This window comes from Pinus tabuliformis, chromosome 4_2 (assembly GCF_031772625.1).
Source record: "Pinus tabuliformis cultivar Carrire ecotype Pingquan chromosome 4_2, CPIR1, whole genome shotgun sequence".
Taxonomy (NCBI): Eukaryota; Viridiplantae; Streptophyta; class Pinopsida; order Pinales; family Pinaceae; genus Pinus; species Pinus tabuliformis.
In genome coordinates, this window is record NC_142304.1 from 692,498,069 (window position 1) to 692,521,004 (window position 22,936).

General features: G+C 38.7%; 1 pseudogene; it reads left to right on the forward strand.

Annotated features, from left to right (window-relative positions):
* The first annotated feature begins 13,579 nt into the window (after positions 1-13,579).
* On the forward strand, positions 13,580-14,341 carry LOC149171370 (UDP-glucuronic acid decarboxylase 4 pseudogene; annotated as a pseudogene).
* Positions 14,342-22,936: the final 8,595 nt, after the last annotated feature.

Below are 22,936 nucleotides of genomic sequence, written 5' to 3' on the forward strand. Positions count from 1 at the left end.
AGAGATATAAACAGCATGAAAACAACGATAGAGAACTAGAGGAATAAACCTTACCAGAATACGATCCTGAATAGGGCATGGAGACTCTCGATAGGATTCATTCTGTGGAATATCTGGAAAGAGCGAAACCGCCTGATTTTCAAGGAGGATGGTAGAGAAAATATAGAGATATGGAACCAAATCATACAGAATATCAAAGAGACCATTCTCATAAAGAGGTGGTACAAGGAGGATTGGAAAACTGACCCAACAGAAACAAGAATAATGACACGCCTGCAACTAAAGCCAAGTATGACGCACAAGACAGCAAGGAAACACCAAAATAATGAGGTGGAGGAGGTCAATCACTACATAAATCCTCAACAAGGGTTTATTAAGTTGAATTTCGACGGGGCTGCGAAAGGAAACCCAAATGAGGCAAGGACTGGCGAAGTATTCAGAGACGAAAGGGGAAGGACACTTAGAATCTACGCAATGGACAGCGACAACGCTACAAACAACGAAGCAGAGCTCCATGCATTGAAAAAAGGGCTGGAAATTTCCATAAGGGAGGAATACCAAATTCTACAGGCCGAAGGAGATGCGAAAATGGTAGTGGATATAGTCAAACAACTACAGCAAGGAACCCAAGCAGAGAAAATTAGCCATACCTAGAGAACCGCCTAGTTGGTGCATGAGATAAGTAAACTCATAAGAAAGGTAGCCTACATGCTTCCCACCCATGTGAGAAGGAAGGACAATGAACCAACAGACAACCTGGAAAATTGGGGGTGCAGGAATGGTGGAAGAACTCTGGATGCAAGTGAGGCCGAGCTAGTCCAGATGGAGGAGATGGCAAACTTAGTGCAACTCCTTGCACAAGACAAAGGAGGAGAGAGGAACCCCAGATCAGGGAACATCATAGAAAATCTAGAGAGACCGGGGAGACACAGCCAAGAAGGGGAAGGAAGAGGACAGGTGGGGAAAGGACAAAAGCAGAGAATGAAGTGAGTAGACAGGCAATTTGGCGAGTGACGGAGCAGGGCAGAGAAGGTACAACCCCGAGAGTATGAGGGCGGTGATGGAAGAGAACGACAGAGAGGAGGGCAGGGCAGAGAGTAGGAGGGCGGGCAGAAGAATGATAACAAGTGGCAGGACAAGGACAACAGGAACATGGCAAGAGCAGCCGGGAGAAAGTGCAGATTAATGAGAGGAGATGGCAGTAAGGACAGAAGGGCAGCATCCCGAGATGAGGGTGTAGGGATCCGTGCATGTAATAATGCCAGACAGGTGGCAGTAAAGGCAAGGGACCGGAGGGAGAGAGGAATAAAACTTAACGAAAATAAGAATATAGCAAAATGCATGCAGACGAAGATGAGAAAAGCTGGCGAGAGGGAAGGTGGCTGAAGAGCGAAGACGTAGACGGCAGACGAAAGAGGCAACAAATCGACAAGTTGGTATGTAGTCCTTTCGCTCCACATCCCTGCTAGGCTCAGAATTATTTTCAGTAGGAAAATAGGAAGTCTGAAATGGAACATGCATAAGACTGTAAAAAAGGATAACAGAACCTCCCGCGACAATGGTAAAACCAATTTCACAGTGCATTTGAATTTCCAGGGCAGGGAGATCGAGAGGGAGGGTCTCGCACCCAGGAAGGGAGAGGGCCATCCTGTGATAGAAGCCTGTAGTATTCCCCGATAGAACATGACCCTAGCCAGCCCTGTAGGAATTGATGGGAGCGAGCCAGTAGGATAAATGGAAGAAACTTGGGGGGAAAAAACCCCAAGGATTATAGTGAACTAGGAAATCAAGCAACCTTAGGGGTAGGGAAGTAGAGTCGGCTCCAGGAGGAAACCTGTCGACAAGCCAGGGAGACCCTGGGAAAGGTGGAACAAAAATTCGACCTCATTCGAAGAGGAACCCATGAGGATGACCAAAATAGTAAGGTCGGGCGCAGACTGCTACCACGGGAGGAAAATAGGAAGAAACCCAAGAAAACACCAAACCCTTACCAAAAAAAGGACTGGCTCTAAACCTAATTTGACTAAAACCCTGAAGGTATCAAACACTAGAAAGGGAAAGAAAACGAGCAATTGGGAAATCGTTTGGATTCAATATTATAACTCTGATAAATGCAACGATTTTGTGATAGGTATTTTAACATACCGGGAAAAGTACAGTGAGCAGAACAGAGAACACCAGGAAGAAGATAGTTGCAAACAGGCAGGGAGCAATATGGCCCCCAGGAGAGGAAAGAGAGAAACCAAGACGGAAGAAGGAACAAGTGGGCCGACCAGGAAAAGAGGAAGGAAGCTAGACAGTGAACATATGAAGACAATTATTGATGCTTACATGGCAGGGAATTCGCCGGACATTAGAGCCCAAATTGTGAGTTGGGAGAGGGAACTGAATGATAGTATCAAGCACCGGGACATCCCCATGGAGGAGTGGGAAATCATGGTGCCTGATCCCGAGAATTCTCGTGGAAGGCATTCCCTATTCAAGCAAACCATACAACAGTACTTGGTAATGAAGAACGTGGTGGCACGGGCCATGACCCTACATTGAGAGCAAACGGCGGGTGACGGAGCAGAGGCACAGGAGAAAAACAAGGAAAAGGACCCAGTCAGGGTGAAATTACTCAGGGAGATAGCGACAATTCAGATACAGACCTACAGAAATAACCTGGCCCTAGGAAGAATTGAACAGACTCTTAAAGCGCTGAAGTGGAGAATTGAGCAGAGGAGCGAGATGCCAGGCTCCAGTGCCAAGGCGCCAGCCCCAGTAATATCATCGAATGAAGATTGACGCAGTGTGTTGAAAAGTGTGCAACAAGAAATGCTTGTTGAGAATGCAACAAGATGATGGAGCTTAGTGAAAAGAGTCGCCTTCACTAAGTGGGCCCGCAGGAAAATTATGGTGCAAGTTCTATTTTTTATCACAGTGTGGATGATCACAGTGTGGGTGATCACAGTATGAGTGATCACAGTGTGGGTGACCACAGTGTGAGTGATCGCAGTGTGAGTGATCGAAGTCTATTTTTAGACTGGCTGTCAAAAATAGAAAAGTCAAATATTATTGTCTCATAATAATATTTGGACTATAAACTTGATCTTATTCTCTTGGAGCACTTCAGGATGAGCTACGGATGTGGTACATGCAAATCCCAGAGGGAAATACGTGGTTACCTATGGGATGACTAATATTTTCATGCAGGACTTCAGCTAGAACTCAAGTGAGATGAGTTTAGTGGACTGGAGGTGCAGTTGATGGAGTTGTGTTCAGTTTAGCTTTGTTAAACTGGTTGTATTTAGTCTAACTGGAAAATAGACTAGAGATGAGTTGGGTGAATTAGTTATTAATTAATTCACAAGTTATTAACTCATAATGCAACTATAGAATACATCAGTTAACTCAGTTGCATGTCAGTGCATGTTCAGTTCAGCAGGGACAGGTGTTAGAGGATCAGATTGCTATCAGTTGTGACTATAGTTGTGCATGATGATTTGCACAATCAGAGGGATTGAGTATGCCAATGAATTGGCCAATATCAAGAATTGTAGCCTGTGCTCATGTCCAACAGAGTGTGAGTGATTATTTTCAGGTCAAATACGAGTTTGGTAAGCCATTCTCATCAATTCTTGAGCAGGTATTGAGCTGTGGAGGCAGGCAAGCAGCGGGGGAGATTTGGAGATCAGATCTGAGCTGTATTGTGTGTAACATGTGAAGATAGTACTGAGTACTTGTGAGGAGTATTGTACTATGTATTGTTACATGATTCAATCACTATAATATACAGATAGTTGGGGTTTTTAGCGAGATGCTTTCCCCGGGAAAATACTGTGTTGATATGTGTGATTGATGCTTCTATGTACGCCTGTGAATGTTTCTGCTTCTGTAAATTTATGATCAACATAGAGGAGCTTATGTATTGTGTATGTATTCCGCAATAGTACATGATCAGGATAATCTCCATTGAATATGTGCTTATTATTCAAAATTTCTACATGGTATCGGAGCTAGATGATTTGTAGAAAAAGTTTCTACATGGTATCAGAGCTGCTTGATTTGTAGAAGAGATTTTTACAGGATATCAAGCGAGGATTGATCATCAAATCTATTATTCAGGAAGTGTTTACATTTTATTTCTTCAGGCAGAGTCTGTAATCGGGCCAGGTAGCCTCTGGATTCATCCTTCTTTTGGAAGGTGAGATATCCAGTGAATGCCCATACATTCAATCTCTGTATGAGAAATACTTTGTTCTCACGAATTCTAGATCGGAAGCAGTTGAGTTTTGAGCTGGTGGAATTCGAATTTAATTCCAAAGAAAGAGATAAAAACTCAGAAACATCAAATGCGAGAATGGTGACAGTATGCCCAAGTATCTCACGAAGTTCACTCAGTGTCGAGATGAGCTGGGAAGTGTGGGGGTTACTGTCGATGATGAGGACTTGGTGAGCTTGGCTCTCCTTGGTCTTCTGAAGAGTTGGCATTCCTATCAGGACTCTGTCAATGGTCGGGAGAAATTGCCAGGATGGGAAAGACTATGGTCAGATCTTGTGCAGGAGGAGATCAGGCGGAGCACCAGAGACGGTTCTTCATCCATGTAGGATGAGGAGAACTGTGCCTTAGCGAGTAAGGCGAAGAAGGGGAAGGGGAAGGTTTCTCTTTCCGAATCTTGTTCTTCCAATGATGGGAAGAAGGTTGACAAGGCGAAGGTGAGATGCTTTCATTGTCATGAGTTGGGTCATTATGCTACTAATTGCCCAAAGAATAAGTCCAAGAAGGGATCCGGGAAAGGATCTAAAGGTGAGGCACTTGCTTCACAGTTTGAGTTGGATTTCACACTCTTCGCATGCATGGTTTCATCCATGATGGGAAGTGGTTGGTTTCTTGACAGTGGAGCTTCTTTCCACATGACCGGTGACAAAAGTTTGTTCAGTACTTTGGAGGAGAAAGATCTCCAGACACTCATAGGGATGGGTAATGATGAGAAGTATAGTGTCTCAGGTGTAGGCACGGTTATTTTTCAGAGGGAGCATGGAGCTCGCCTTACCTTGACCAATGTCAAGTATGTACCAGGACTGAAGAGAAACTTGGTGTCGATCGCGATGCTGGAAGACAGAGGCTATGATGTAGTCTTCAGTAAGGGAAAGGTTTTCCTTAGACACATCATCACCAGACAGGTGAAGCAGATTGGTTCACGGGTCAAGAACCTGTATGCTCTTGAGGTTCAAGATGCATACAAAGCCTTGAGCAGCGAGGCAACTGATGGAGACTTGGTGGTTGAGAGGGAGCGTATATTACCTCTCAACATGCAGAGCCAGAAGAAGTCTCAGACGATTGTGGAGGAGCCACGATTGGTGCAGCATCTTCAGGAGGTTGTGGAGGAGCCACAACAAGGGAAGTTGAGAGGAGATCGAGTAGAGACATCTACTCATGCAGAGACCTCCAGTAGCGGGAAACTTTGAGCCAGGTGGGCTGAGGGATCGCATGAAGCCATACCTCTAGGTAGGAGGTGGGGTGATGTGGATTGATAGTCCCAAGGAGAAGGGGCAGGATCCTTGAGGTACCCAACCTCTTGGATGAGACCTTGCTACGGGAGCCCCAGATGTGTAGTAGTAGGAACTGACTGATTGGGTAGAGAAAGATGCGAATGGAGCGGCAGAGAGAGCGACAGTGTAGGGAATCCCAGGACAGTGCATAGCTAGCAGGCTGTAGCAATGCGAGAGGCACAAGTGTTTTGCACAGTGCTAGGTGGCACAGAGAGGTGTGCAATGGTGTGAGATGCATGGAGATGTTGCAGTAGCGCAGATGTCAGAGAGGGAGCACTTGTTAGCAACAGGTAGAGATTCAGCATCAGAGGGAGTTTCGAGCCCAACAGGGAGGTCAGTTGGGAGGTGCAGTGCAGATGCAATGCTGGGAGATAGAACCAAAAGCAGCACGGATGCAGTCAGAGATCAAAGTGACAGAGGCTAGAGCAGTCAGATACTGAAGAGCACAGAGATGCAGAGTTTCAGTCGATAGAGGTAATAGCAGTCAGAGACTTTGATGACAGGACAAGTGGACCAGCCAGATGTGTTGCATGGAGAACATTCCACAGTTACAGGATTGGGTTTGATAGGAAGCCTTTCTTGTTGAGAGGGAGTGTTGAAAAGTGTGCAACAAGAAATGCTTGTTGAGAATGCAACAAGATGATGGAGCTTAGTGAAAAGAGTTACCTTCACTAAGTGGGCCCGCAAGCAAATTATGGCGCAAGTTCTATTTTTTATCACAGTGTGGATGATCACAGTGTGGGTGATCACAGTATGAGTGATCACAGTGTGGGTGACCAGAGTGTGAGTGATCACAGTGTGAGTGATCAAAGTCTATTTTTAGACTGGCTGTCAAAAATAGAAAAGTCAAATATTATTGTCTCATAATAATATTTTGACTATAAACATGATCTTATTCTCTTGGAGCACTTCAGGATGAGCTACGGATGTGATACATGCAGATCCCAGAGGGCAATACGTGGTTACCTATGGGATGACTAATATTTGCATGCAGGACTTCAGTTAAAACTCAAGTGAGTTGAGTTTAGTGGACTGGAGGTGCAGTTGATGGAGTTGTGTTCAGTTTAGCTTTGTTAAACTAGTTGTATTTAGTCTAACTGGCAAATAGACTAGAGATGAGTTGGGTGAATTAGTTATTAATTAATTCACAAGTTATTAACTCATAATGCAACTATAGAATACATCAGTTAACTCAGTTGCATGTCAGTGCATGTTCAGTTCAGCAGGGACAGGTGTTAGAGGATCAGATTGCTATCAGTTGTGACTATAGTTGTGCATGATGATTTGCACAATCAGAGGGATTGAGTATGCCAATGAATTGGCCAATAGCAAGAATTGTAGCCTGTGCTCACGTCCAACAGAGTGTGAGTGATTATTTGCAGGTCAAATACGAGTTTGCTAAGCCATTCTCATCAATTCTTGAGCAGGTATTGAGTTGTGGAGGCAGGCAAGCAGCGGGGGAGATTTGGAGATCAGATCTGAGCTGTATTGTGTGTAACATGTGGAGATAGTACTGAGTACTTGTGAGGAGTATTATACTATGTATTGTTACATGATTCAATCACTATAATATACAGATAGTTGGGGTTTTTAGCGAGATGCTTTCCCCAAGAAAATACTGTGTCGGTATGTGTGATTGATGCTTCTATGTACGCCTATGAATGTTTCTGCTTCTGTAAATTGATGATCAACGTAGAGGAGCTTATGTATTGTGTATGTATTCCGCAATAGTACATGATCAGGATAATATCCATTGAATATGTGTTTATAATTCAAAATTTCTACACAGTGATCCAGTTTGATTTCAAAAACTTTTCCTTTGATGAAATGCATTTACATGTTTAATTTGCTTTTTAGAAACAATAGTATAGACAATCAAAACAATAATGCTAGATGGATAACAAGACACCTCTTTAAATTTTGGATAGGGTTTAATGCTGACAGGTGATTATCTGGTTTCCTTCGAGCAAGTAAGCTACCTAGAACAAATGGTTGTTAAATATTTTGAAAAAGTAATATAAATAGAGGAAGAACTATCAAATTTACCAAATAAAAAAATTATAATGAAATAAATTATCATAATTATACTTAAAATTTAGTGTCATGAAAAACTTTAGATTACTAATATTTTGCAAATTACATAATTGAAACTTAGTATTTCAAAAGATTGTTATCCAATTTAAAAATTGAAAGACAAAAATATTCACCCAAAAACACTATTAGTTCGTACATGACAATAATATGTCAAGATTCATTTCCACGTGATGAAAGTGACCCATCAAAAAGTTATAATACCTTTTTCCCATTTCATCATTCTGTTGTAAATCCACTTATCATATGTTATTGAATAATATAATATTAAAAGTATGGTAACGGGAGATTCTTTTCCCCTAATTTGTTCATGCAATAATATGCGCAGATTTATTGTGTTAAATAATAAATTTATTAAAATAATTTTTTGGCCAGAGTTCTCTCATGCAATGCTATTTCAAGGTTTATTATGACACACTTTGAATTGATTGGACTAATGATATAGCTCAAAGTTATGGAATGGAATAATGATAGTTGTTTGGAATTTGATTATATTATTAATTATTATATATTAATAATTTTATAATTAATAAATAATTTAATTTAATTATATGTTTTTGAAAATTATAGTATTTTTTTCATTGTCAAAATGTATTGACTGTGCGTTATTTTGTTGTATTTTTTCAATTTTAATTAATGTTTTCAGAAAATGTTTAATATTTTTATTTTCTCATAAATATAAAAATAATTTTTTAATTTTCTACAAATCATATTTATAATTTTCAAGAGTTTTAATGAGACATAAATCCCCCTGTGGAGGGTGTTTTATTTTGTATATTTGGTGAATGCTTGACAATTCATTTTGGAAAAAAAAAAAAAAAAATCTGAGTTGCCATTACGTTGGTGAGTGCTATGACACTAACATTAACACTATTATGTTATTATTCTGCCTAATGATCCCATAACTGATGCGGTTGCGGGTCCTTTGCATAGGCCGAGGGAGTATTAGTTGAAAATAATTAATATTATTTTGTATTAATGGAGAAATGGTTATGTTATCACAAAATCAGGTACTGAAGGCTGCCAATCAGCAAGATTCTGTGTAACTATTTCAAACCAGGCTTTAGACTAAGGCTTAGCCTCCCTAGTCAGAGAGGGCTCTCTCACAGACTATGAATATTGACTAATGACAAGGAAAGATGGCTAACTCTTAAAACACATGAAAAATAAGCTGGCTGGACAAATATCAAAGTGATTCCCATTGGGCTTATGGAGTCTCACACATATCAGCAAACAAAAAACACTATCCTTTCATAGAAATCAGGGCACTTTACATCTAATGTTCAAACATAACTTACATAAAACACAGTTTGCCAAGGCATACAGGAAGTCAGAGCATGACACATGAGTTCTGAGTGATTATGCAGTAACAAAACTGTAAAAGAACACTAAAGAGAATAAACCATCATACATTTGAACCATTAGATCTATTGTGAATCCTGAGAAGAAACAACAGACATTTGTATTACTGAAATCTGCTATACATAAACCAAAATAGTCTTGTCTTTTATCAAAACATCCAACCTCTATTACATCAAAGTTTGATCTATATATAGGAATACATTCTTAACCACCTTGAGCTTCCTCCTCCAGCATGAGGGGAGCTCGGAGGTTACTATTAACTACTCCTATCTTCTGTTTAACTAACTCATTAAATACATAAGTACTGAACTGTAATTACAAAGAGTCCTAATTTAATCAAAACTCAAAATCTGTCCTCCTCGTAGCATGATTCCTTCTTGATTCTTGACATCTATCTTCTTTCTGTTTTGGTCGAGATATCTTGGAGGAGAATGCAATGAACAAGCTGGCTTTGGATACTGGCTGCGTAGATGATTCATTAATCATCAAGATAAGTCCCCTGTTTTCCCGGTCCTTGTCTCCCATCATTCTTCACAAATTAAGTAACATGTTCCCAGCTCTTTAATTCCTTAAAGATTACGAGCATCACCATATTCCCCAATGTGCTGGAAGCCTTGTTGACTTAACAGGTGTATAAACCAAAATCTCCGTATGCATTCCCTATCAGAACCCTAATAATCGGTAATAAAGTACCTTTATCAAGGTTTAACTAAAGACAAAAATATTTCACCTTTTCCAAAAGGCACACTTGTCATTCTCTGCATAGCTAGAATAGTCTTATGTGGTCTCCCTTATGTTCCTTAGGCATTTTCTTCAAAAATTTGCTGATCCCATCATTAAACTCTTTGTTTTCATCATAAAACAGCACCTACAGTAGTTTCGTAGCGCGCTACGAAACTGCTGTTTTTGCTAAAACAGAGTATATTTGCACTAAGGCGTCTTTTGCTTGAACTTATGACTCTTCAGACTTCTTCTACAGGTGTCAAAGACTTATATGACTTCAAAATAATGGAGCTTAAACAAAATTGACCAAAACTAAGAATATCACCTTTTTCTTCAAATCAGTGAGCTAGTTGACCTAGCTGTATCTTCAAATTTGCAACCTCCTTCTTTAAGGCTTTATTTTCAGCTCTCAGGCTCATGTTCATCTTTCTGATGAGTTTAGCTTGCTTGAGGGCTGGAACCGTCCATGTATACACATCAGCCACTGAATCTACCTGACCCACTAGGCTTTTGCTACCTTTTAACACAACTCTTCGGTAGTTGGCATATCTAACTGCAAGCTCCTTAGTAACATTCTTCACCTGGGCAACTTCATTAACATTCTTCACCTGGACAACTTCATCTTTTGCTGCTCCCGCTTGGTTCTTTATGGCTATAACATTTCCTCCTTGGGTAATAATAACCTTTCTGTTCTTGTCTTTATGCTTGACTGCCTCCACTGTTTTGGTCAATACTTCAATTACCTCCGTTCTGGGGATCTTTATGCACTTTCTCTTCTTTATGCACTTTCTCAGCTTCTCTAACTTGTTTCCTTGTAACTGGCCTTCGTGGTTTGAACATAAACTCCTCACTAGGTTCATCAAACCTAAGTCTTTTCGAAGCTTTTGACTTCTTAGTGCTCTCAGGTGATGATTGAGTTAAATCAATATGCATGGGTTCAAGATGCACCGGTTCTTCCTGCTCAAATTCAATGGCATCAAGCAAATCACTTAAGCTGGCCTTTGAAATTGGACTTTCATCTACAGCTACTGATTTACCCTTCTCTTTGCTTAATTGACTCCTTGTTTTAACTCTTGATACTCTTTCAGACCCACTTGATCCAGGTACATCTTTCTTGTGCTTAACCTTTTCCTTTGATGATGGCTGAGATGGCTCTTTAATAACCACGGGCTTTACTGGCTTGCTCATCTGAGATTTGGTTTTCTTTTTATCCCTAGCCTCCTTTCTAAGCTCAGCTATTGTAGGTTCTTCCATTGATTCTTCTCTTTCTCTAACCGGCTGTGGGGTGAGGCCTGTCCTACTCTGGAAACCAGCCATATAGATGAAAGAATTCCAATCCCTACCAATTTTTTGAAGAGCATCCAGCACTAACAGTTTGACTAGACCATGGTGAAATAAGGATGTCTCACAGTCATCCTTCCTTAATTGAACTTTATCACACATCTTGCTGAGACTACGAAACAGGTAAAATGGAATATCTATAGATGCTTTACCCGTAAAATGCAGCAACAACTTAAAATGATAGGAATAGACTTTGTTATATCTGCCCTCACAGGTTAAATACTTTTGAATACAGGTAAGAAGCATAGCATAGTGTTCTTTAACATAACTTCTAGGCACAGCCTTGGTTAGATCTTCATTCACATAGGCTTCTTTCAAGAATTCCTTGCAGGGGTTCATATCAAATTTGAAGTTTTTAAACCACTCCTGCCCTCCTCTCGGAATCTCAGTTACATTAGCAATAGCCTCTGGAGATACTTGGAATTCTAACATAGACACCTTAGAACTTAAACCTGTAAAGTTCAAGGCAAACTCTTTTGTTACCTGAGTGTGGCCACCCTTCAGTTTTTCACAGAAACTCCAGCAACCAGCATCTTTGAAAGCCTTTCTTACACCTTCATCCCTCAATGCAAGATCCAATCCTTCAGGCTCTGCCCTCTGACACCTTCCAGACCGATGCTCCTTCTTCTCCATTACGCTTTGAAATCTTTCGCACAGAGAAACACCACCAGCCTCAACTCAAATGGAAAATTCAAATTTTAGAACGCAGGCTCGCTTGCAACAGGCTCTCTTGAAGAAGAAACTCGGGCACATTTGCAATTCAAATAACTTATCATACAAGCTGACCACTTTATGCATTATTGACAAACATTATAACACGACCATGCATGACAAAACCGTTTGAATGATTTTAATGTGCGTGACTATGAACCTACTGGTGGAATGATGGCTCATAAGTGTTTAGAAGGTACGCCAACTGACAATAACTGGACGGACACAATGACTCATCCCCAGACATGACATTTTAAGAATCTGCGCTGCAAAATCCCCGAATCCGCGATTTCGTAGCGCAGATAGTTATAAATTAGCAGAATGCGCTGCGAAATGGCTGGATACTGACACGCTGCGAAAAGGCTAAAACATCATTGCGCTGCAAAATCAACCAATAAAACTGCGCTGCGAAAATGCGAAAAGGACCAGTGACGTATACAAGATAAGACATGTCTTATTCAATCATGATGAAGGATGACTAACGGTTTTTGAAAATGATTCACATCAATATCATTTAGAAACATGACCCCTAAGTAATAAACATAAGACAACAACCATTTGACACCCATTTTTGACAATGAAATTTTGGACAAAATTTATGTACATGTGACTGCAGTTCTAGGTGATAACAGGTTACACAAGTTGTAACGTATCTCCTTAGTTTAGGATTTGTTCCTAGAGTTTAGGAGTTTGGTTGCAACTTCCTGAGTTCTAGTAATGTACTTAATGATGTAATTGCTCATTTAATGAAGAGTAGAGTGTACGGAGAGAGTTCTCTTTGTTTGAGTGCAGTCTCCAGGTGCAGTACTCACCTGTGAGCTGTAACTCCTTCTTTTTCAATTCAAGTCAGATTTTTATCTTGATATCAGAGCTCAGAGTAGGGATAGCCTTAATTTTTTTTTTTAGGATGCATCATTGATTACAGAACTGTAGTGGCGATGGAGTGTACAGAAGCATTCGTAGAATCAGGTGGACTGCAGTAACACCTGAAGACAGGTCTCAGATGACTGATCATCTCTGAGCGGAAAATTGGGTTGGCGCGGTTTCGTCGCGAACAGTCGTGCCATTTTTGAGCGGAAGAAAGGGTTGGCACTGTTTATTAAGGAATAGTTGCGCCATTTGGCGAGGTTTTGAGAGCGATAGTTGCGCCAGCACGCCAGAAAGTGCTATTGGCGCGGAAAATCAAGCCTTAATCACGCCAATTTCATAAGGCGCATCGATTTTGTTTTTGGCGCGGGTATTTCGCCGTCGAGAAGCGCCAGCCTCTTTTTCTGTGGAAAATCTGCAATTTTTGCAGATCGGCCTTGCCCGGTGGTGGCACTTTGAAATTTCAAATCTACTCGGTGGCAGCAGATCGGATTTGCCCGGTGGTGGCGCATTAGAGTTCCTGATCTACTCGGTGGCACCAGATCGGATTTGCCCGGTGGTGGCGCATTGAAAGTTTCTGATCTGTTCGGTGGCAGCAGATCGGATTTGCCCAGTGGTGGCGCATTAGAGTTCCTGATCTACTCGGTGGCAGCAGATCGGATTTGCCCGGTGGTGGCGCATTGGAGTTCCGAATCTGTTCGTTGGTAGCAGATCGGAGTTGCCCGGTGGAGGCGCATTAGAGTTCCTGATCTACTCGGTCGCAGCAGATCGGATTTGCCCGGTTGTGGCGCATTGGAGTTCCTGATCTGTTCTGTGGTAGCCGATCGGATTTGCCTAGTGGTGGTGCATTGGAGTTCCTGATCTGTTTGGTGGCAACAGATCGGACTTGCCCGGTGGTGGCTCATTGAAGACTTATTCATCAGAGGATCAGAAATTTTATCAGTCCAATATGAATAACAGTGATGAGTACTCTCTTAAGCCAGAAAAGACGTGGTCTATTATCAGGCCAATAGATTATTTTCTCAGGGAGCAGCGGCTGCTGTTTATTTTGATAGGAATCGCCATTGCATCGACTTTCTTTATCCTTCAGCTTGGTTTTTTGGCTTCTAATGTTAATGAAAATGGAAGGTTTGTGCCCGACAAACCTCATCGGGTTGTTTATGAGACTCCTGTTTCTCGGTTTGCTCAGTATCATTCGGGTTCGATGGTGAATTCAGGGGTTAAAGTGCCCCTAGGTTTGAAGAGAAAGTCCCTGCGAGTTGTCGTGACGGGTGGAGCTGGCTTTGTTGGTAGTCATCTACTTGACAGGCTCATGGCAAGAGGCGACAGTGTTATTGTTGTCGACAATTTCTTCACAGGAAGGAAGGAGAATGTTTTGCATCATTTTGGCAATCCGAGGTTTGAACGGATAAGGCATGATGTTGTGGAACCCTTATTGTTGGAGTTTGATCAAATCTGCCATTTGGCTTGCCCCGCTTCCCTTGTGCATTACAAACACAATCCTGTGAAGACTATCAAAACTAATGATGTGGGAATCTTGAACATACTCAGACTTGCCAAGCGTGTTGGGGCAAATGTTGAGGTTCGGATTGCTCGAATTTTCAATACATACGGTCCGCGAATGTGCCGTGATGATGATCGGGTTGCAAGTAATTTTGTTGCTCATGCTTTGAGCAAGGAGCCTTTGACAGTCTATGGAAATGGGAAATAGACACGGAGCTTCCAGTTCGTTTCTGATCTGGTTGAAGGCCTTATGCGACTTATAGAGGGCGAACATGTTGGTCCTTCCAATCTTGGGAATCCTGGGGAATTTACAATGTTAGAACTAGAACAGGTTGAAGAAGGAAAGGATGACTCTAACAGTGATTGGGACATTCCATTGCTAATGGAAGAAAACGGTGAGGAAGATGAAGAGCAGGAGCAGAAACAAGAAGAAGAAGTAACAGGAAATGTAATCAATAATGCAAGGTCAGAAAAGGCTGAAATAGACAGATTTGAGGTAAGTCCCCTACCAAGGAGATCAAGCAGGAATACTCGATTACCTTCTAAATTGAAAGACTATGCATTAATGTCAAAGCTTTTAAACATTGTAGAACCTGCAAATTATGAGGAAGCAAGTAAATCTGATGCATGGAGGGCTACAATGTATGAGGAAATAGAATCAATAAATAGAAATCATACTTGGGATTTGGTTGAATTCCTTGAAGGTAAAACCCCCATAGGATGCAAATGGCTGTATAAACCAAAAATAAATACAGATGGGAGTATAGAGAAACTTAAAGCTAGATTGGTAGCAAAGGGTTACTCACAGAAAGAGGGAATAGATTTCGATGACACCTTTGCTCCTGTAGCCAAATTAAACATCATTAGAATGCTAATTTCCTTAGCAACAAAACACAAATGGCAGCTACACCAACTAGATGTTAAGTCTGCATTTCTGAATGGTGACTTGAAGGAAGAAATTTATTTAGTACAGCCTGAAGGTTTTGTGAAAAAGGGGCAGAAACATCTTGTGTGTAAATTGAAAAAGGTACTTTATGGTTTAAAATAGGCACCCAAGTCGTGGTATGAGAAAATTGACTCATTTTTTGTACAGCATGGTTTTCATAGGAGCTTGAATGATCCAAATCTGTATACCAAGTTTAATAAACAGAGGCAAATTATTTTGATTTCTTTGTATGTAGATGACATGATTGTAACAGGGAATGCTAACAATCTAATCAAAGAAATCAGATGTCACAAGTGTATGAGATGGAAAGACTCTAGACAAACCTTTCTTACTCAAGGGAAGTATGTCAGAATCTTGCTGGAAAGGTTCAGAATGGAGCAGTGCAGATTAGCAGCAACACCATTACAACAGAACTTAAAGTTGAGCAGTGACGACGGTACTAAAGAGGTGGATGCAACCATGTACAGACAGCTAGTTGGCAATTTGATATATCTGACTACAACTAGACCAGATTTGGCATATTTTGTTAGTGTGTTGAGCCAGTTCATGTCAAAACCACTCAAAAGTCACTAGGTCGCAGCAAAAATTGTGTTGAGGTATCTTAGTGGTACTAGTAATTATGGCATTTTGTACACTAACACTTCTGATGTTATTCTAGTAGTTTTTTCAGATTCCGATTGGGCAGGTAACTAGGATGATCGAAGATCTATCATAGGTTACGCATTCAACATTGGATTCAGGGTCATAGCATGGAGCAACAAAAAGCAGAGCATTGTAGCTCTGTTTCATCGAGAGAAACTGCAGTCAAAAGAGATGTGTTGAATATTGTAAAACTTGTGATAACATGGCTGATATTTTTACTAAGCCTCTTGGGCATGTAAAGTTTTAATTGTTTAGAGGGATGCTAGGAGTTCAGGATAATCCTTTCTCCATTAAGGGGGGGAGTTGAAAATAATTAATCTTATTTTGTATTAATGGAGAAATGGTTACACAAGTTGTAACATATCTCCTTAGTTTAGGATTTGTTCCTAGAGTTTAGGAGTTTGGTTGCAACTTCCTGAGTTCTAGTAATGTACTTAATGATGTAATTTCTCATTTGATGAAGAGTAGAGTGTACAGAGAGAGTTCTCTTTGTTTGAGTGCAGTCTCCAGGTGCAGTACTCACCTGTGAGCTGTAACTCTTTATTTTTCAATTCAAGTCTGATTTTTATCTGTATTGTACAAAGCTCCAATTGATATTATTATGTTTCCTTGTGTAGAGCTTTAGTGTGCGGAGGACGAGATATCTGCTAGAGAATGAGGGTGCAGAGGGAACTTTATTCCGCAGGGAAAAAATTAATTTTAAACTCCTTTACAAATTTAGTTGTGTGGCAGAGTAGTTTCATAACGTTATGAATGTGTGTAGAATGAAGAATGTGCAGAGGATAGGGTATGTGTAGGTGAACAAGGGTGTAGAGGGAACTCTATTCCGTCGACACATACTTAATGTAACTATGAACAAATCTCGAATTGACATTATTATGTTTCAATGTGCAGAGTTTTCTTGTGTGAAGCTTTCCTTGTGTAGAGATTTTATTTTGCAGAGGACAAGGTATGTGCAAGATTACAATGGTGCAGAGGGAACTTTATTTCATAGGGACGAAATTAATTTCAAACTATTTTCGATTTAAAATTTGTATAGATCTAACTCTGCATGAGAGCAGTTGCATAGAGATATGAATATGTGTGGAATGAGGAATGTGTGGAGGATGGGGTATGTGTGAGAGAATGGATGTGCAGAGGGAACTTTATACCTTGGACGCGTAATTAATTTAACTATGAACAAAAATTTTAATTCGTAATGTAATAATATTTCACATTTTCCTATTACATATGTACAAATTTGCTTAATATGCAGATTGATAAAGGTAGCGTTGTTTTAGTTTGCGTTTTGTACAATAAAAGTTTCAATTTCGCTTTCGTTCTCCACATAATGAAAACGTTCACTATCTGAAGGGTATGAAGGATGGGGTAGTTGTGGGAGAACGAGTGTGCAAAAGGAACATTATTACATTGACACATAATTAATTTAACTATGAACAAAAATCAAATTGATATTATTATGTTTCATTGTGCAGAGCTTCCTTGTGGGAAGATTTTACTGTGTGGAGGTCAAGTATGTGTGTGAGAACACGAGTGCAGAGAGAACTTTATTCCGCAAGGACGAAATTAATTTTAAATTATTTTGCATTTAAATTATTTACATATTCATTTGTGTGGGAGATCAGTTACATAGAGCTATGAATCTATGTTGAATGAAAGGTGTGTGCAGAAGACAAAGTATGTGTGGGAGAATAGGGGAGCAAATAGAACTTATGGAAGCGTAATTAATTTCACTAAGAGGGAGCTCTGATAGGACTATGCAAAATGAAAGATGTGCAAAGGACAAAGTATGTGCAAAAGAATAAGGGTTACCTACCTCTACTATGTATACTTGAGTTCCCTTCAAGTACTTTACAACTCTTTTTGCAGTATACCAATGACCCTCACAAGGCTTTTGTATAAAGCTAGAGAGATTTCCAATAGCAAATGACATTTCTGGTCTGGTAGTAGTCAGATAATTCAGACTTCCTGCCAGTATTGGGCTAGAATTCTCGCGTGCAATTATATCTCAAGGTTTATTGTGATACACTTTGATTAATGAATAGTGGAATTATGATAGTTGTTAGGAGTTTTATCGTATTTATATCCATATAAGTGTAAAAACAAATGGATTTTATATAAAGAAAACGTTAATTATTAATAGTTTTTTATTTTCAAATTAATATTTTTATAATTAAAACTAATTTAATCCAATTATATAGTTTATAAAAATAATTAATTTTACCGATCAAATGTTTTTAAGTAATTTTTTGTGTTTTCCTCGGATATTTTAGGTTGCAAAAGTATTTGTCCAATATAATTATTAACGCTGGAAACCGGTATAAAACACAATTAATTTTATTTAAAATAATTTATTATAATGTTAATTATCTTCTACCATAAAAAACAATTAATTTTATTTAAAATAATTTATTATAATATTAATTATTTATTTATAAGAAATAAATTTTAACTATAAAAATTAGTTAATTCAACTATTTATTGAATTATACATATCAATAATATATTAAATTGATTTAAATTAAATATAAAAATTAATTTAATAATCAATTCAATTTGTTTTATTTTTATGTCATGAATCTATTTTTTTTTTTTTTGGGTCAAATTCAAGTATTATATATAATTTTTGTTTCTCAGTTTACAAGAGTCTTGAGATGATTGGGGTACTAATCATCAAAATCACCAAAATCACTTTGTAATCACGAAAGCCTTTAGCATGTTTAGATTTTTCTCATAAAATTTTGACTAGGTTATTTTTACACTATAGAGTGCCATAACAAAACACCTTGTCTAATCACGAAAGCCTTTAGTATGTTTAGATTTTTCTCATAAAATTTTGACTAGGTTATTTTTACACTATAGAGTACCATAACAAAACACCTTGTCTATGTCTATTCTAAACCCGTAATTACCGAAGCCTTTCGTATGGTTAGATTTTTCTCATAAAATTCGGCCTAGGTCATTTTTACAGTATAGAGTGCCATAACAAAACACCTTGTCTCTATCTGTTCTAAACCCGTGAGCAATTTGATTGTTTTATATAATTATAAAGAACAAATATTATATTATCAAAAATCAAAATTCATAACAAATAAAATGTTTATTTTGAAATAAAACTTTCAGAATTTTAATTTAATTATCAATAACTACTATAAGATGAATAATAAGGATATATACAAAGTTATATATTTAAAAACTTTTTTCACTAATTAAAATTAAATTAACCTCTAAAACTATTTATCACTTAAAAAATAATAATAAAAATATACAATTACACATTTACTAAAATGAATCTATAAAAATTATCAATCACTTAAAAAACTAATAATAAAAATATACAATTAAACATTTACATTTACTAAAGTGAATCTATAAATGTATAGATATTGTAAAAATAATCTTGACGAACCCTTGTAACCCCTCGTGACCGTGTTCAAAGTCATTTAAAAATTAATAAGAAAAATATACAATTAAACATCTACTAAGGTGAATCTATTAACGTATGCATAAGTGAATCTATAAATGTGTGCATAGTGTAGGGTAGACGAATCCTCAAGACCTTGAACGACCTTGTTCCAGGTTTTAGGACTTCACGTGAGAGCATAAAATGCCAAAACTTAAAGTTAACATAAAATTTTAATGGATATTTCAAAAACATGTTATTAAGTTTTTAATTAAGATTTAACTTTTAATTGAGGTTTTAAAAGTCTATAGATTTTTTTCACATAGAAGTTTATAATTTTTTTTATATAAAAGTTTATAGAATTGCAATTTTTAGAGGTGAATTTTTTTTTAATGAATGAGAAACAATATTTTAATTGAGGTTTTAAAAGTTTTTAGATTTTTTTTATAAAGTTGCAATTTTTAGGGGTTGTTTTAGAGGTGAAATGAGTGAAAATATGAAAATGGTTTACACTTTTGGGATAAATGTGGCGATAAAATTTTAAGTTTTCCACTTTTATCCAATTGAAACCCTCAAAATTTATATAAGCACTATAAATTTTGATTTGGAGTAAAGAAAAATTATGGAGAATTATGTTGTTGTCCTAATAATATTGTTTGCAAAAATATTTAATGTTGTATACTATGTCAATTTTCCATTAAATGAAATGCTTATCTTTGCAAATGTTCATACATCTTAAGAGGTATGTGTCACGATCTCAACTCAACTATGCCAACAAATAAAAAAAAAATTTACTTGTTACCTAACTCCACCTTGAGTCATCGTGGTATAGGTGATACCCGGTCTATATGCGTAGTTAGTTTCTTAACATGATAATATATGTTTATGTTTAAAATCCCTTACATGGTATTATGAAACGTTGGTATCACATCTACCACCCGCACTTTTACTTAGCAGTATTAATGTTTGATTGAGGTGCATTAACTTAAATGCCACATGGTGAGCGGAGGTAATTCCAACTCACTGCTCCGTGGCCAGGTGGCTACGGGCCATGTGAACCCATGTGATCGCGCGGATGGATTGACCTTCGATATGAGAGCCACACTCCCGCTCAAACGAACGGTGGCGATCTCTTCCCCAAATCGGATGGCGCTGATCACTCCTAGGGTTTGGTTGACAATATATGTTTGCCGGGTTCTTCGGTCTTGGTTCATTTTCACCAATGCTTCTGCCGCTCCTCCGACAGTATCCCTCTCTCCGCAGCCCTGCTACTGGAGCAGGTATGAACTCTTTCAACTATGGCGAGCCTCCAAGGTTACCGCTAGCTGTTCGTGGTTTTGTTTTGGCTCTTGATATGCTCATTACCTGTCTGCACAGTTGCTAACAATGATAATTTCGCGCAGGAAGATTGGTCTCGGCGTCTGCTACTATCCGAAGAAGTTTCAGGTCAACCAGCATACCTTCCGGGTAAGTCTTCGTTGTTGGATGTATTACCCCTTAGGGTTTACTGTAGTATAAAGTTGGCGGCTCCCTCTGGCCGAGACTAGGCTCATGCCTGTATTCATGTGTCTCAGGTCGGTTGCCCTTGCTCACAACTGGGTATGGCTTTACAGGCGGCGTTCCAACCTGTTCTGTAAATCCATGGAACCCTGTGGTGTAGTTACTTTCTGGTTACGCCCTCGGGCCCCAATGAGGGTTTGACTGTTGGTCGTTTAAGTATTAAGTTCAGTTGTAAAGTGTATTACGCAATACCTTCTCCTCGTTTTGTATATTGTTACTATATTCGGGTTTTACCCAACCGACATGCTCTTCTCAGGTTTTGATACAGTTATTTATTAATGAACTTGTGGCCTTACCCTACGGCTCATTACAGTAATGGATATATATATTCTGCTCGTTTATGTCATTCTGGTCATTTCGTGATTATTTTCCGCTCTTGTTTTATGGTATTATAATCTACTGTTTCGAACTCATGGATATTAAACAGAATATGTTTTTTTTTCTTTTCGGCGGACTCAGGGTTACGGCTTGCTTCTGGAATAATGGGAGCAAGCACAGCCCTTCTCGCTCACATGTATATATAAAGCATGGCGGTGTAACCTATTGGTTAATAATGTATGCGTTTTCCAGTTCTCTTTACAGTTCCTCAATCTAACATTGTTATTCATGTTTGTTGGCCCGCGACTAGCATCATTGTTTAATTCGCTTGATATATATAAAGTCATTTTACAGTGTAATAATAGAGTAGGGTTTACCTGTGAGTAACCCTTTCTGCTTCGCCTATGTTAATGTTTACCCTTTCAGCTATACGACTTCGTTGCTCTATTAGCAACCTAGTCCTGCAAGCTGAGTTCTTACAATCTTTCCATTTTAGCGAATAGCTCTCGGTGTTAAGCACGTTGCTACAACTATAGGTTAATTTAAGTTATATCTGTAGATACTGGTTCCTTTTTCTTGAATGCATTCGTATCTGTATGTGAACGCACCACTGTATTGTTTATTTGATACATCATACGGACACGGCCGCTTCAGGTGTAACCCTGCTCGACTTGTCTTTCATATCTGAATCTGTGTTTAATGGTTTATTCACCCAGAAACTGGGTTGTGAGATAACCTTGTTATCGGCTAAGGTTGTTTATGCATTTCTGTCGAATGGCTATTTACTTATTCACTGTGACTGTTGTTATTTTGATAAAGAATCACTGTCATATATTTATATTACGTCAATCATTCTCTCAGTAACGAATAACATACACAGCTATTTAAAGTCTTCTGTATATTAGTAATCAGGGTGTCACAGTCCACAGTATATACGTAAGCTGTATTTTCTTGATGTTATGAAGGAAGCTTGACATTTACAATTTGTATATCAATATCTCTTACTTAATACAGAGGTTCATACATCTGCATTTACATAGTCATATTTCCTTATTTAATGAATGAAACTCAGACATTCGCATTTGCCTAAATATATTTCTTACTTTACTAAGGAAGTTAAACCACTGTATAAGTTTGTATGCCGACTTACCTGTTTCTCAATTAAAACTGTTAAAGGTGCATACCTGGTAATCTGCTACTGTTGCTTGACTTTCAGCTCCCACCTGCTGCAATATAGCTCTTAACCTCCCAACCTTGAGATCCACTGCACTGGATTCTCCCCCCGAGCCGTCTTGCAGGCCTGCAGCCTCCACAAGACTCATGCACCACTGTGCTGGGTTATCTGATCACAATCAGACTTAACCCCAATTTTCCACTCTGCCCTCCTTGGAATCTCCCCTCTGCCTGTTCATCAACAGCCCAGAGGTTTTCCTCCCCAGGACCTTTTCCTTGGGTGAGAGGCAGTTTCTTTTTCAGTTCCATAACTGATTTTATTTTCTTTTAATAGAAAATCCTCCTTTTGGAGGCTGCCAGCATTTCATCATTTCATCAATACACATGTGCAAAATAATCTCTTATATTTATTTCAAAACTAATAATGTCTTTAATAAAACAAATTACCACTCATATTGTTTTACCACAGTAACTATCTGGAATTACAAATTACCGAGTCATTATAGTATGCATGTGTTCACATAGTGTAACTTAGTCTCTCTCACACACACACACACACGAGCATGATTTACACGTCAAGTTTAGGAAAGGTGTTTTTCAACTATTTAAATAAATTGAAAAACCAAAAGTACCCTTTTGAAGAGGACTTTTAAACAAAGATAATGATATTTTTTGAAAAAAAAAATCGTAATGAATATTTTATGGTATTGATGTTTTATTCAACCTCTTTAAATTGTTAAAAAAAATAAAACATTGTATTT